Raw genomic sequence first — 17,730 nt, 5'->3', positions numbered from 1 at the left:
CAGATTCAGTTGTAGGTATATGGTCTAGGCTATCAGCAGCAGTTTCCTCTAGTTTTCAGTTTGCTAACATGATGTATTCTTGCGTTGTTGCAAATTACCGGGGAAATTATCCAAAAGACCCCAAAGTACATACATTTTCTTTTCCTAAATTTTCTCAATTTGGATACGTACCATTAGAAGGGAAAATTTTTATTCCAACCAAATATAGTAAAGCAAGTAATGTTATTTGTTAATAATTAAACGTGTATTTAATTAGAACTGTATTCAAATACTTTTATAACGTTTGATAACATTGATAATATAAATTAAAGTACTTTCATAACGTTTGATAACATTGTTAATATAAATTAAAGTACTTTCATAACGTTTGATAACATTGTTAATATAAATTAAAGTACTTTCATAACGTTTGATAACATTGTTAATATAAATTAAAGTACTTTCATAACGTTTGATAACATTGTTAATATAAATTAAAGTACTTTCATAACGTTTGATAACATTGTTAATATAAATTAAAGTAATTTCATAACGTTTGATAACATTGTTAATATAAATTAAAGTACTTTCATAACGTTTGATAACATTGTTAATATAAATTAAAGTACTTTTATAACGTTTGATAACATTGTTAATATAAATTAAAGTACTTTCATAACGTTTGATAACATTGTTAATATAAATTAAAGTACTTTCATAACGTTTGATAACATTGTTAATATAAATTAAAGTACTTTCATAACGTTTGATAACATTGTTAATATAAATTAAAGTATTTTCATAACGTTTGATAACATTGTTAATATAAATTAAAGTACTTCATAACGTTTAATAACATTGTTAATATAAATTAAAGAAACAATACTATTTATTGCAAATATAGTAAATATTATGTTGATATTTTTAACTGTTTATTTTCTTATAAGGCTAAAAAGTCTAGCAGGAAGGTTGAAAATTAAATTAAATTTTGTTTTAGTTTTTAAAATTATAAACAAATAATTTTTACATCAGAATAATTGTCAAAATGTCTTTTTAGTAATAAATAAAACCTTTCATTGAGTATTTCCAAATTATTTTGAAGTTCTATATCTTTTTTCTAAAGTCGGTTTGAAAATTATTCACCACGTGGCTATTAATGAAATTAGCCGTGACTGAGTGTTATATATTAAAATTGATTGTTTCTTTTTAAAATAATAAACAAATACTTTTTACATGAGAATAATTGTCAAAAATGTTGTTTTTTAAAATTTATTTACTTGCCTCCCCACGAGGGCACAGTTAGACACAAGGTTGGTTTTTAATGTGGGAAAATCTAGCTCCCCAAAAAGGGGCACTCTGGATAGGAACAAAAATAAAAAAATATTGTGTCAGTCATGAAGGATTTCTCCTCCACTGACCGAGAACAGAACAAATGAAATGTAGCATCAGAACAGATACTAAACTGTGATTATTATTATTATTGTAAATGTTTGTTTACTATCTTTTCTTAGATTTTAGCAACAGTTTACATTATGGTATGAATGTTTTCTTAAATAATGTTTTTAGGAATGTGAACATCATTTTCGGCCTGAGGATGTAATAAAGGAGAAGTCAAGATTCGATGATAAAACGTTGTGAAATAAACACGCAAGATGAGAACATTAGTCCGAATAATCTCTAAAGTTTAAAAAAATAACATTCAACCCATGTGATTTTTCTCTAAATTAAATTAAAAAATATTTCTGCACTAGTAATTTTTATTGTTTGTTTGTATTTGAATTATTTGTTTGATTTCAATTTTTTGTATTTTATCGATTGTTTTCATTCTAAAAATTATTTATCGTTTGTTTTCACTTTTCAAATTATTAATCGTTGGTGTTTAATATGTTATTTTATTCGTTGTTTCCTAAATTCATAATTCACTTTTATCAGTATCAAATTGTATATCGCCCCCGCCTTTTTTTCTTATTTTTTCTGCACTTATTTTAACTTTTTCCGCGAGTGTATATATATATATATATATATATATATATATATATATATATATATATATCAAAGAAAGAGCCCACACAAAAAACGTAAATATGTTTGAAAAAATAAAACTTAAATATGTTTGCCAAAACAAAACAAAAAAAAAAACGTAAATGTTTGAAAATAAACAAGCAACAAAACGTAAATATGTTTGTGATATAATGGACTGATCCAACACCCCTCAAATGAATGGACTGTTACGTCTATAAAAAGACAAGCAAACTCTCCTCACGTGGGAGACAGAATTTAGTACTAAGCTGTCAATGGACGCTTAGAAATGTGTGTACCTTTTTACCTAAATAAACCCTTTCTGTACAACCCCAGTAATGACTTGTTATTCATATAATCTACGATATAACAACTGGCGACGAAGAATTCGAACGAAACTCACTAAAAAAAAAAAACAAAGCGAAGGAAAAAGCACACAAGAAGATTAACAAGCAGAAAACAAAAAAAATCCAAAGAAGGAAGAAGAAAAAAGAACTTCGACAGAGCCAACATTTAAAAAGTAAGTGTTTCAGTCTGTTACGGTCCTAAAAAAAAAAAAAAGAGAAATTGACATTTTGAAGCGAACATTTTTTTTGAAAAGAACATTTAAAAAAAAATGTGTCCATTTCAAGTTTTATTCGGCTGGAAGTATTTTTTTTTTCCCTTCGGAAGGACATTGTGCTTTTAATTCGTTGAATTTATAGGACATATGAGTTAATCTTTTGTTTAATTGTGTGGTTTGGTAAAAAAAAAAAAAATTTTTTTAACATGGAGCAGTTAGCGGAATTCACTAGAACTATGCAATCGGCATTGTTTGCGCAACAAAAGCAAATGGAATTACTTCAGCAACAACAGTTGAAGCAAAGCGAAATACTACAGAGTATTTTAACGCAGCAGAAAGACTGTCGTTTCACTCCTGAAGGAATAGCAAATTCTTTATCCGAATTTGTATACGAGCCGACAAATGGGTTAACTTTTCCGGCATATTTTCGGAGATACGAAAATATTTTTGCTAAGAGATGTCAGTCTTGGACAGACGAAGAGAAGATTATCCTTCTTCAAAAACTTGGATCTCAGGAAAATACAAAGTATACGAATTTTATCCTGCCAAAGAAACCTGAAGAGATTTCTTTTAGTGAAACAATAAAAATATTGTCAAACATTTTCAGTGAACGAGATAGTCTATTCTATACACGTTATAAATGTTTAAATATCACGAAGCAGGAGGACGAAGATTTTATTACTTATGCAGGGAAAGTGAATGCTCATTGTGAATCCTTTAAATTAAAAGACCTCAAAGAGGATATGTTTAAAAGTCTAATCTTTGTGCAAGGTTTAACAGCCTCTAAAGATAAGGATATTCGTTGAAGGATATTATCCATTATGAACCAAGACACAGAAATAACGTTACAAAAAGTTACGGAAGAGTGTCAGAAACTGTTAAATTTAAAGCAGGACAATACAAGCATCGAAGGAAAAAATTTTGAAGAAAAAAATATGGAAAGGGTGATAAAATGTGCACACGAAAAATCCTGTAAGACATGTGGGGGAAAAAACCACTTCACTAAAGATTATTACTTTAAATACAAAATATGTAACAAATGTAATAAAAAAGGCCATAAATCAACGGTATGCAGGAAAGGAAAATACTGAAAAGCAGAAATAAAGACCATTGGTTCTAAAAATGAGTCTAGGTGTGATAAAAGAAAATATATTGAAATTAAAATTAATGGCTGTAATGTGAACTATCTTCTAGATACGGGAAGCGACATAAGTATAATTGACGAAGTAACTTGGAAGAAAATTGGGTTTCCAAAGTTACAAAATACAAAAAAAAAAAAATTGCCAGAAGTGTGTCTGGAAATAAACTAAAATTTAAGGGTGAATTTTTTACCAATGTGTCTCTAAAGGAGAATGCTGTGAAAACCAAGTTATATGTCGTACCGGGGAAAAATTCTAATTTGTTCGGTATAGACTTAATGATTCTTTTTAATTTATGGGGAAAACCCATAAGCTCATTTTGCAATAAAGTAAGTCTGGCGGGTTTAGAAAAGTCTAAACTACCAGGAAAGTTTATTGACGAATTAAAAAAAGACTTTAAAGAGGTATTCTCTGAAGGTTTGGGTTGCTGCACGAAAACGGAGGTGAAATTTGAACTAAAGGACGAAGCTAAACCAGTTTTCAAACCCAAAAGAAAGGTTCCATATTCAGCATTAGAAACTATAGAGAAAGAATTAAAGAGACTTCAAGATATTGGAGTAATAGAAAAAGTGGACTACTCTGAATGGGCTTCACCCACGGTTTACGTTAAGAAGAAAAATAATAAAATCAGGGTATGCGCGGACTTTTCGACAGGTCTAAATGATTGTCTCTAGGAGCATAACTACCCGCTTCCTACCCCAGAGGAAATTTTTTCGAAGTTAAGCGGAGGAAAATTTTTTACAAAAATTGATTTGTCTGAAGCGTATTGGCAAGTAAAAGTCCAGGAAGATTGTGCTAAGTACCTGACATTAAATACCCATAAAGGACTATTTTCACTAAAACGTTTGCCTTTTGGTTTAAAAGTAGCCCCAAATTTGTTCCAGCAAATTATGGATACAATGCTAGCAGGTTTGGATTTTGCTATGGCTTATCTAGATGACATCCTTATAAGAAGTAAAAATGTGGAAGAGCATAAAATCCACATTGGCAAAGTATTTGAGAGAATATCAAACTATGGATTGAAAGTGGCTCTCGAAAAATGTAATTTTGGGATGGACAAAATTGAATATTTGGGACAAGTGATTGATCGAAATGGTAGAAAACCTAATCCTAATAGGACTGAAGCAATCAAAAACATGCCTAGACCAGAAAATATAGTGCAGCTACAGTCATTTTTGGGACTAGCAAATTATTATAATTCTTATATCCCAAATATGCATGAACTAAGAGCACCTTTAAACGAATTATTGAAAAAGAATAAAAAATGGCTCTGGACAAAAGAATGTGATGAAGCATTCCTAAAGATTAAAAAATGTCTATCGGATTTAGCACTAGCTCACTACGATCCGAAAAAAGAATTAATTGTAGCAGCAGATGCGAGCGAATACGGTTTAGGTGCTGTGCTACTACACAGACTCAAAGATGGATCGACTAAACCAATTATTCATGCCTCAAGGGTTTTGCTACCCACAGAAAAAAATTATAGTCAGATAGAAAAAGAAGGTCTGGCAATTGTATACGCCATGAGGAAATTTCATAGGTTCATCCATGGAAGATTTTTTATCTTGGAAACGGACCACAAACCTTTGTTATCGATTTTTGGTTCCAAAAAAGGAGTTCCTACTCATACAGCTAATAGGTTACAAAGATGGAGCATGATTCTGTTAAACTACAATTTTAAAATGAAACACCTAGCATCCAGCAAAATTGCACATGCAGATGGTTTGTCCAGGTTGATCCCAAATAAAACTGAATTACTTGAAGAAACTGTTATAGCTGCACTAAAAGAAGAAAATGAACTAACAGATATATTAATAAATACTGTTAGGGAACTTCCGGTAACACTTAAGGAAATAAAGAAAGCAGCAAGAACAGATGAATACATTAACAAGATAAAAAAACAAGTGGGACAAAAAGAAAAGAAGAGGAAAGGATTAACAGTTTTTCCATTTTCAAAGTGCGATGAAACTCTAATGTACGCAGATAGAGTGGTAATACCTCAAGTATTACAGAAGAGAATTTTAAAAGAATTCCACATGGGACATCCTGGAATCTCCAGAATGAAAGCACTAATGAGAGCATATATGTACTGGCCTGGAATGGATCAGGACATAGGAAAAATGATAAAATTATGTAAGGGTTGCCAACTAGCAGCAAAAGCGCCGCCCACTAAGACGCAACCTTGGCCTAAAACAGATATACCATGGACGCGGATCCATATAGATTACGCAGGACCTCTAAAAGGATATTATTACCTGGTAATAGTAGATAGCATGTCGAAATGGCCAGAAATTTTAAAATTCAAACATCCTACAGCGGCAAACACAATAAAGGCGTTGGACGAGGTATTTGGGCGTTTTGGCGTACCAAAAACAATTGTTAGTGATAATGGCACCATGTTCAAAGGTCAAGAATTTAAGATCTACTGTGAGTCACTGGCCATAGAGCATATCACAACACCAACTTTTAGCCGTCGATCTAACGGACAAGCTGAAAGATTTGTCGATACTTTTAAACGAGCGTTACAAAAGAACGATAACATCGACACTGAAGAAAAAAGTCTTCAGAAATTTTTAGCAGTGTACAGGATAATGCCTAATCCGAATACAAATGCAAATTTATCCCCAGCGGAAATAATGTTTGCCAGAAAAGTGCGCTCTGTGTTCGACCGGTTAATTCCGAGTAAAAAAGTAAAAAAAAAAAGTGTAAAAGATAATGTACGATACAAGATATATAAGGACGGGGATAAAGTTTTTTTCAACAATTATCGGGCAGGGAAGAGTTTTTGAGAAGAAGGCATAATCTCAAAAAGAATTGGAAGAATGGTCTACATTATAAAAGGTCAGACATTTTCCCACAAAAAACATATAAACCAACTCAGACCCCGATATATTGAAATAGTTAAAAACAATGAAGTACCGATGGAAGTACTGTATGACATTTTTCACATAGAGCCTCCCAAAAAGGAAGCACCAGTAACTGAAAATACAAGTCACTCTCCAAAATCCAAAAATTCGCAAACGCAAATTTTAAGGAGAAGTGAAAGAAAAAGAAAAAGAACTGAACTTTTTGGACAAAGTCAAAAAAGAAAAAAATGGTGAAGCGGAATTCTAGGGAAGAATTTAGCTTGGGAGGAAGGTGATATAATGGACTGATCCAACACCCCTCAAATGAATGGACTGTTACGTCTATAAAAAGACAAGCAAACTCTCCTCATGTGGGAGACAGAATTTAGTACTAAGCTGTTAATGGACGCTTAGAAATGTGTGTACCTTTTTACCTAAATAAACCCTTTCTGTACAACCCCAGTAATGACTTGTTATTCATATAATCTACGATATAACAGTTTGAAAAAAAATATGTTTGCAAAAACAAAAAAAAAACGTAAATATGTTTGAAAAAATAAAACTTAAATATGCTTGAAAAAAAACAAAAAAAAACGTAAATATGTTTGAAAAAAACTTAAAACGTAAATGTTTGAAAAAAACTTAAAACATAAATATGTTTGAAAAAAACTTAAAACGTAAATATGTTTGAAAAAAACTTAAAACGTAAATATGTTTGAAAAAAACTTAAAACGTAAATATGTTTGAAAAAAACTTAAAACGTAAATATGTTTGAAAAAAACTTAAAACATAAATATGTTTGAAAAAAACTTAAAACGTAAATATGTTTGAAAAAAACTTAAAACGTAAATATGTTTGAAAAAAACTTAAAACGTAAATATGTTTGAAAAAAACTTAAAACGTAAATATGTTTGAAAAAAACTTAAAACGTAAATATGTTTGAAAAAAACTTGAAACGTAAATATGTTTGAAAAAAACTTAAAACGTAAATATGTTTGAAAAAAACTTAAAACGTAAATATGTTTGAAAAAAACTTGAAACATAAATATGTTTGAAAAAAACTTAAAACGTAAATATGTTTGAAAAAAACTTAAAACGTAAATATGTTTGAAAAAAACTTAAAACGTAAATATGTTTGAAAAAATAAAACTTAAATATGTTTGAAAAAAACTTAAAACGTAAATATGTTTGAAAAAAACTTAAAACGTAAATATGTTTGAAAAAAACTTGAAACGTAAATATGTTTGAAAAAATAAAACTTAAATATGTTTGAAAAAAACTTAAAACGTAAATATGTTTGAAAAAAACTTAAAACGTAAATATGTTTGAAAAAAACTTAAAACGTAAATGTTTGAAAAAATAAAACTTAAATATGTTTGAAAAAAACTTAAAACGTAAATATGTTTGAAAAAAACTTAAAACGTAAATATGTTTGAAAAAAACTTAAAACGTAAATATGTTTAAAAAAATAAAACTTAAATATGTTTGCAAAAAAACAAAACAAAAAAAAACATGTTTAAAATTAAAATATAACAAAAACATTTATATTTATTTCAAGGGTGCCATTATATACATTTTGTGCTTCCGTAACTGGGTGGACAGACAGTAACGCCACCTATACTTAAACGGAGGAAACGAACTCTCTCTTTCTTCCAGATTACCGATAATATTTATATTTTATATTGAATAAATTTCAGTTTCAGTATTAATCGAACTGTGTTCCTTTTCCTTTTTAAAAATGTTTTATTGCTCTTTTTCGATGGCCCTGATATAGTACTGACAGCCTGATTAATCTTACCTACCTTGCCTGCTGGCATTTTTTAGTTAACAGACCTTCTTCTCACTCTCGGTGGCCGTGGTCAAACACTCTGTCGATCCTACAGATTCTGAAACACCGCAACTGAGTATACTTTAAAAAAAGTTCATTTAATTCATTTTGTTCAAATGGGGAATCAGAAACAAGTTGACACACTTTAATTTGTGACACTGAAGGGTAAGCGTTAACATTAACTGACACAAATTTAAAATAAATAAATAAAAGCTCCCTCTTATCTTTCTAAATTATAAAAATTAGATTTTAAAAAAATCTTCATGAAATCATGTTTTGTTTTTAATAATAGAGGTAAAAAAACCCACAAAGTATCATATGAAATTACTCAGTAATTAAAAAAATGTTTTATTTGATTAATCGATGTTTCATTCATTCTATTTAATAAAAAGTGTTTAATGATAATGCATTTTTATTTTTTATACTTACATGAAATAAAATTCCTCGACTTAGAATATCAAAAAGATCATATAAAATGACCTTTTTGCTATGTTTTTCCTAATTAAAAAACTCCTACGATTTCCCGGGGCAACGTCGGGCAGTCTGACAGACGTTAATGAACATTAAAATAATAAATGTTAAAATTTAAACAGTATTTCCCGCAGTTAACGGTGGCCGAATGGATAAGGTCCTTCTATTGCCCGGTTCGAATCTATTGACCGGTGTTAATCGTGATACCCTGCACTGATCATTACCGAAAGGATGAAACACCAGTGTCTGTATGTACTTAATAATTATTATAGTAAATAATTATATATATATATATATATATATATATATACTAGCAGTATCACCCGACCTTGGTCAGGGGTTGATTTAATGCCATTTTCATGCTTATGAAGTGTAAGATAAAATAAATATGTACAAATATAAATTTTCGAAAAAAAAAATTCTCAATCGAAATTCATGAGAAGATTAAATGAGAAAAGAGGGAATTTTAAATAAGTGTCCATAAATTCATAAGTGTTCGTAAATTGTATAAGCAATGTGGTTTTATTGTTGTTATGAGGAATGTTTTGTTATGATTAGTTAGTCAAAGAAAAAATCATTTTTAATAAGTTAATGGATTTGTATTTGTATAAATAGATGTTATTTAAAGTGTTAATTAAAATCAAGTTAATGGAAAAAATGGAAGAACTATTTTTTTCCAATTAACGGAACAACATTAAGAAGTTACGTCGTCAAAAAAAGTAAGAAAGAGAAAACACACTGATCATGTGTGCGTGTGTGCGTATGTGTGTGTGCTGTGAAGTGTGAAGTAGTAGTATGAAGAATTCCATAGCATAAATAACTGTGTCAGCGTCGGGCTGGCTCGTTGCTAAGCGACGACCTGGAAAAAAGGCCGGTCATTTTCATTTGCATACGTACAATTATGCATAGTATTTTTCCGATACTTTTTGGAAACATTTCGATGCCAAAACCTAACTTAAAACACTGCCAGGCACACCAAATACCTTTGTGTGAAAAATTTCATAAAAACCAGTCCAGCCGTTTTGGAGTCTATAACGAAGGAGCTCTCACATACAGACAAAGTTGCATTTATATATATATATATATATATATATATATATTTTATATATATATATATATATATATTTTATATATATATATATATATATATTTTATATATATATATATATATATATATTTTATATATATATTTTATATATATATATATATATATTTTACAAATTACTATATATATATATATATATATTATATATATATATATATATATATTTTATAAATTACTATATATATATATATATATTTTATATATATATATATTTTATAAATTACTATATATATATATATATATTTTATATATATATATATATATTTTATAAATTACTATATATATATATATATATTATATATATATATATATATTTTATAAATTACTATATATATATATATTTTATATATATATATATATTTTATAAATTACTATATATATATATATATATTTTATATATATATATATATATTTTATATATATATATATATATTTTATATATATATATATATATTTTATATATATATATATATATATTTTATAAATTACTATATATATATATTTTATATATATATATATATATATTTTATAAATTACTATATATATATATATATTTTATATATATATATATATATTTTATAAATTACTATATATATATATATATTTTATATATATATATTTATAAATTACTATATATATATATATATTTTATATATATATATTTTATAAATTACTATATATATATATATATATTTTATATATATATATTTTATAAATTACTATATATATATATATTTTATATATATATATTTTATAAATTACTATATATATATATATATTTTATATATATATATTTTATAAATTACTATATATATATATATATATTTTATATATATATATTTTATAAATTACTATATATATATATATATTTTATATATATATATTTTATAAATTACTATATATATATATATATATTATATATATATATTTTATAAATTACTATATATATATATATATATATATATATATTTTATATATATATATTTTATAAATTACTATATATATATATATATATATATATATATATATATATATATTTTATATATATATATTTTATAAATTACTATATATATATATATATATATATATATATATATATATATATATATATATATATATATTATTACATTTTCACCCCAAACAAGGCACATCGCCACTTTGGTGTAGGGGGCTACTATCAGGCGCAGCAACTACTGGGGAACTGTTGGGATTTGGGCAGCAAGATGTCGGTTTACGTTACACCTGAACTTCTGCATGTCAGTACAGTTAGGAAAGCAGGGACCTGGAATGGAATTCCAGAGTCTAGCGGTTCTGGGGAAGAAACTACTGGAGTAGAAAGATCTTATACATCTAGGGATCTCTACTGTGTGGGGGTGGGATTTAGCTGCCTGTCGGGTTTGTCGAGGGTGTCTATGTCGTGGTGGCACAAGTGTCTGCAGTTTGTCAGAGCATTCACCATTAAAATACTTGTAGAACAGGCAGAGGGATGCAACGTTTCGTCGATAGGACAGAGGCTGAAGCTTAGATGCCAGTTCAGGGCCTATCAGATTTGCAACTCTCTTTTTAACCTTGTCTAGGAGCGAGAGACTAGCAGCAGATGCACCAGCCCAAATGTGACAACAATACTCCATACATGGGCGAATGGTGGCCTTATAGAGGTACAGAATTCTTTCAGGTGTCAGTAGTTTTCTAGCACGGTAGAGAGAGCCTACCTTTTTCGCAACGGCCCTGGCAATGTTTTCAATATAATTGTTCCAACTCATGTTTCCTGTGAACGTTAGGCCAAGCAGTTTGAAAGATGTACTCTCGGACAGGGAGTCACTTGCCATTGCTATTGGTGGCAGAGAAGGTGTCTTGTAATTATTAAAGGAAACCAGTTTAGTCTTGGCAGCATTGAATGTGACCATCCGTTTATGTCCCCATTCCACTACAGATTGGAGGTCATCCTTTAGTGTTTTTGCCATTTCTTTAGATATGTGTTCATTTGTTTTCCTGTCATATCTGTTATAGAGCGTGGTGTCATCAGCATATATACCCATCTCAGAGTCAGTTTTGTCGGGGAGGTCATTAATAACTATTAGGAACTATAGAGGTCCAAGGATAGACCCCTGAGGCACTCCCGCATTTATATCACACTGTTTAGATGTACGACCTGGATTTTTCTCTTATCTAAGAAGGATTTAATTATGTTAAGTATTCTACCAGTGATACCGTATGATTTAATTTTCCTGAGGAGACCCTCATGCCATACCCTGTCAAAAGCCATAGATATATCTAGAGCTACCGCTCTTCCCTCCCCCGCTTTATCCAGTGAATAGTATATACGTTCAGAGATTACAGTGAGGATGTCAGCTGTGGAACGAGCTTGTCTAAATCCATATTGTTTGTCAGTCAGAAGTTTAGCATCTGTAAGGTGCCGGACTAGAGCATGGTTAGTTATGGTCTCAAATATTTTGGCGAAAATTGGGAGGAGGCTAATGGGGCGATAATTTGATGGGTCAGTTCTTTCGCCAGAATTTTTGAATACTGGTATCACGGAAGCAGTTTTCCAACAGCCCGGAAAGCATGATTCATTAAGGCATTTGTTGTAGAGTTTGGAAAGAACTGAGAACTGAAGCTACTTAGCTGAGCACTTTTTTAATAGCACAGCTGGGATAAGATCAGGTCCACATGCTTTTGAAGTGTCAAGGTTTTTTATGATAGCGTGTACCTGAGCAGGGGTGATTTTTAGATCGTCTAGCGTGGCGTCTGTCCGCAAAGGAAAGTCAGGCAGGGGGTGGTTGGAAGGGTCCAGTGTGGAGTTCGAGGCAAACCGGTTGGCAAGCATATTAGCCTTGTCAGTTGCTGAGCAAACAACCTCGTGATTGCTGGTTAGTGGGGGAATTGTTGATTGCCCATTATTTACTACACTGTTGTAGATTTTCCAGAAGTCACAAGTTCCTAATTTTTGTGCTTCGATGCGTTTTTTAGTGGTTTCAGTAAATTCTCTCTTAGTTGTCGCTATTTTTTTCTTAACGTTACTTCTAGCTTCTATATACTTCTGTTTGTTTGAACTGGACTTATGTCGGTTAAATCTGCGGTATGCATGCTGCCTTTGAGCAATGGCAGTCGCGCAAGTCGAAGTAAATCATTGGGGAGAGTGGGGCTTGCTATAAAATTTCTGCATGGGAACATGTGCTTCAATTGCTGTTTTGAACCATTCAGTGGTCTCATTTGCGCACTGTTCTGCAGGAAGAGAAAAAATATTTCCCCATGGGGCATCTCTGATAAGATCTCTGATAGCTTCCCAGTCAGCCTTTTTATAATATCTCGTTGTTTTGAGCACTGGCTCTTCAGTTTTGGGTCTAGAATTTAGGGCGATTTCTACCATTATCACTGCATGGTCAGCGTTCCCGAGTGGGCTGTCAGCATCTGTTATACAATCCTCGGGAACTGTAGTCAGAAACAGATCTAGAAGTGATGCGTGTTGTTCTTGCTGGTCAGGGAAACGGGTTGGAAACGTAACCATTTGTGATAGGGAGTGAGATATAGCGAAATTATGTGTTGAGCTGCCCGCTGCATCTGTGTGAGTAGAGAATTCAAGTCAGTTTTTGTGGTGAACATTAAAGTCACCAAATACACGCACTTGTGCGCTAGTGTCGAGGAAGAGTGCTGTGTCTATGCTGTCAGAGACTTTGATTATTATGGTGCAGTCCTGGGTCGAGGGAGAGCGATAGAGAAAATAAAAGTAGCTAATGTTATGTTGTATGTTTAGTCTAAAGCACATAAAGGCTTGATCGTCCGTTTCTAGGTTTGTTTCTCTAGTGTTACGAATGTCGACTCCAAGTCCGTGCATAAGGCAAGTTCGATTTGTTTGTCCCTAGGCCTGGTTTAAGCTTATTCTTTTTTTTTTATTGTACTGTCATCATGTTATTAAAGAGTTTCAGTTAGGTGAGGAGGAGCTGAACAAGAGGTTATGCAGGGTATCAGACATGCAACACAAGTAGACCATTAGCTGACCTTTCTTCAATTAGCACTGTGGTATCAGGAAAGCCCATCGGGGATGAGTGCAGGGTCCCTTTCCATGCACGACGTGGCACTACAAACATCCCGATATTATACAACTGTTGATGGAGCAGCCGCTGTAAGCGCTACTAAAGAGTTAGGGCCCTTGTACTACCAGTCGGAAACAGCAGCCAGGAACTGTCAATCCGGTACCCTCAGCCCATCAGAAGAAGATCACCCCAATCTAATTGCACACACACATATATATATATATGTATATATATATATATATATATGTATATATGTATATGTATGTATATATATATATATATATATATATATATATATATATATATATATATATATATATATACAGGGTGACACCCCCCAAAAAACAAAGCTAAATGGAGGCCATCTAGAACATATGCCGTAGAACGGAGAAAAAAAGGCCAAAGGCCCTTGTGTTTTGATGTGATTTTTTGAATGTAATAAACTAGTTATGACCAAAGTTTCATTTCATTCGGACAAAGCACTAAAAAACGGGGCCTAATTAGATTTGAGGTCCGTTTTTTTGGTCACCCTATATATATATATATATATATATATATATATATATATATATATATATATATATGATCATTGGACGATAAATCAGGATTGGAATCGCAAAATTCAAAACTTTGGGGGTATCGGAATCTGAAAAAATTGCAGCCAAATTTCCATTTGTTTTGTTTGCTTAAAACTTAATTTTCCTTTGCCGACAGTACTGATAAGATGATTAATATTTATCGATTTTAAATCTACCCATACGACTAAAAGTTATAGATAATGAAGTCACGTAAAAGATGACACTGGACAAAATAATCCGGTAAAATGACACAGTAAAAATGACACAGGAAAAAGTGACACATGTAAAAATGACACAGATAAAAATGACAGAGGTAAAAGTGACACATGCAAAAATGACACAGATAAAATGGCACAGGTAAAAGTGACACATGTAAAAATGACACAGATAAAATGACACAGATAAAAATGACACAGGTAAAAGTGACACATGCAAAAATGACACAGATAAAATGACACAGATAAAAATGACACAGATAAAAGTGACACATGTAAAAATGACACAGGTAAAAGTGACACATGTAAAAGTGACACATGCAAAAATGACACAGATAAAAATGACACAGGTAAAAGTGACACATGCAAAAATGACACAGATAAAATGACACAGATAAAAATGACACAGATAAAAGTGACACAGGTAACAGTGACAAAGGTAAAAATGACACAGGAAAAATTACACGGGTAAAACATGACAAATGTAAAACATTACAAATGTAAAAATGACAAAGATAAATGTGACGCAGGTAAAAGTGACAAACGTAAAAGTAACACATATAAAAATGACACAGGTAAAAGTGACACATGCAAAAACAGCACATGTAAAAATTATACAGGTAAAACATGACATGTAAAATTTACACAGGTAAAAATGACACAGGTAAAATATACACAAGTAAAAATGACGCAGGTAAAAGTGACACATGTAAAGATGACACATGTAAAAATGACACATGTAAAAATGACACAGGTGAAAGTGACACAGGTGAAAGTGACACAGGTAAAAATGACAAAGGTAAAGATGACACAGGTAAAAGTGGCACGAGTGAAAATGGATGGACATCTCAATGATTTTATTAAAATCTTGGAAAGAATAAATAAAGGGACACCACTAAGAAGTTTTGCCAAATTAAAAGAAAAGTACTTCTACATTAAACAATGGGTGAAGGTTCTCTCTTGAACTAATCTCCCCAAAACAATGATCTCATACTTTTTAAAGCAATTATAGAATCGGAGTCGGTATCGGTAATTATATCAGAATCAGAAATTTGCTACAGAATCAATAATTGTATCGGAATTTAAATAAATATTAAGACTGTCCTATAACTAACACAGACACAGAAACACACACACACACACACACACACACACACACACATAAATAGTCTTTAAAACTATATAAAAAACTAATTAATTTTTATATTTTTTATCATTCGTTTGAAAACTGTTTATTCAGTAAGTCATTTAATAACCTGTAACCACTGCATCAACTTGCTCTCTCGAATTCACTATAGTCCTAATATTAATTTAAGGGATCATCAGTTATTTACCATGAAACATTGTTTCAGGGATTAAAACACACACACACACACACACACACACACACACACACACACATATATATATGTTTCGGGCGGGGATTTAATTTACATATATCTATAATATAAAGCTGGACGTCTGTGTGTGTGTATGTGTGTCTGTGTCTGGTCACGAATTGGATCCTATATGTTTGACTATTATAGAAAACTGATCACATATAATGATAGAAGATTTATCGAGACACATGAATGGGTATGTTGGATCTGGCATAATGATGATTCATTAAAATTGTGGGGTCTGAGTACGCGCCTGGTCCACAAAATATGGGAATAAAAAATTTTAAAATTAAAAAAAAAAGTTTACAAGTGTTTTTCATATAGATGTACATAATAATATTTGATAAGTATGTTTTAACTTTAATAAGGATGGAATAATAAAATTGTGGGGTCTGTGTTCGCGGCTGACCTCCATAGAATGGAACTCGGCACAAACCTTAAAGACTTTTCAATTTTCATATCTATCTGCGTAAGTATACTTTGATAATTATGTTTCAGTTTGAAGAAATATTGTATAATAAAATTATGGGTGTTCGTTCGCGCCTGACCTCCATAGAATGGAAATATGTCACAAAGTTTAACAAGGTTTTTTTTAATATAGATCCACAGAATATTGTGATAAGTGTTTCAATGTGAACAGGTATGGTATAATAAATTATGGGGTTTATCTATTTTATTTTTACTTTCATCATATTTTGCTTTGGTTTTGATACCCCCAAATTTGAAGCTATCTCTTTACAACCCTTCCTTTTCATAACCTATCATACTTTAATAAATCGGAGTCCATTTTGTGTAGGCTGTTTTTGAATCCAGTCAACGACAGGTACTTTGCTAATGTGTATATATATATATATATATATATATATATATATATATATATATATATATATATATATATATATAAATAAAAGTTACAATAAGTTTACTAAGGTAATCAAAATGGTAAACTTAAAATATATTATGAATATTAAAGAGTTAATATTTACAAGTAAAATAAACTCAGCCAGATGTAAAAAGCTCAATAAAACCGAAAAGGAAATAGAGCTTATAATATGAACAAATGATTAATAAAACATGTTAAAAGACATCTTGAAAAAGAGTTAAAAACATATTTAATTGTAAAAAAGGAAGCACAAGATAAGTGGATAGTCCTTAATCCGCGGAGTTTCGAAGAAATACTCTCCTTCTCATCAGAGGGCAGGAATTAGCAAAATGCAGGATCGGATTTTGCATATAAAAGTATTTAATGAAACTATTTAAGTTTACCATTTTGATTACCTTAGTAAAGTTATTGTAACTTTTATTTTTATAAGCTCCCATCTGATTGAGCTTTTTATTCTCTCCAGATATGTTTGAAAAGGAACACATTCCCCTGTCTGCCAAAAATATCCCTATCCCTACCCAACAAGAATATATCCACAAATTTGTTCTAGCTTTGAACACTTTCCTAAAAAATATAAGGTGGAAGGCTTATCACCATGACTTAAACATTAATAATAAGCTTAAAGCGCCTTTTTCGTCTAAAGACATTCTTCACCCAGAAACTTTAACAAATGGACTCCCTATAAACTCTCA

This window comes from Euprymna scolopes, chromosome 9 (assembly GCF_053919585.1).
Source record: "Euprymna scolopes isolate OS-2025 chromosome 9, ASM5391958v1, whole genome shotgun sequence".
NCBI lineage: Eukaryota > Metazoa > Mollusca > Cephalopoda > Sepiida > Sepiolidae > Euprymna > Euprymna scolopes.
The sequence above is the reverse complement of the archived record's forward strand: the minus strand, read 5'-3'. Positions refer to the sequence as shown.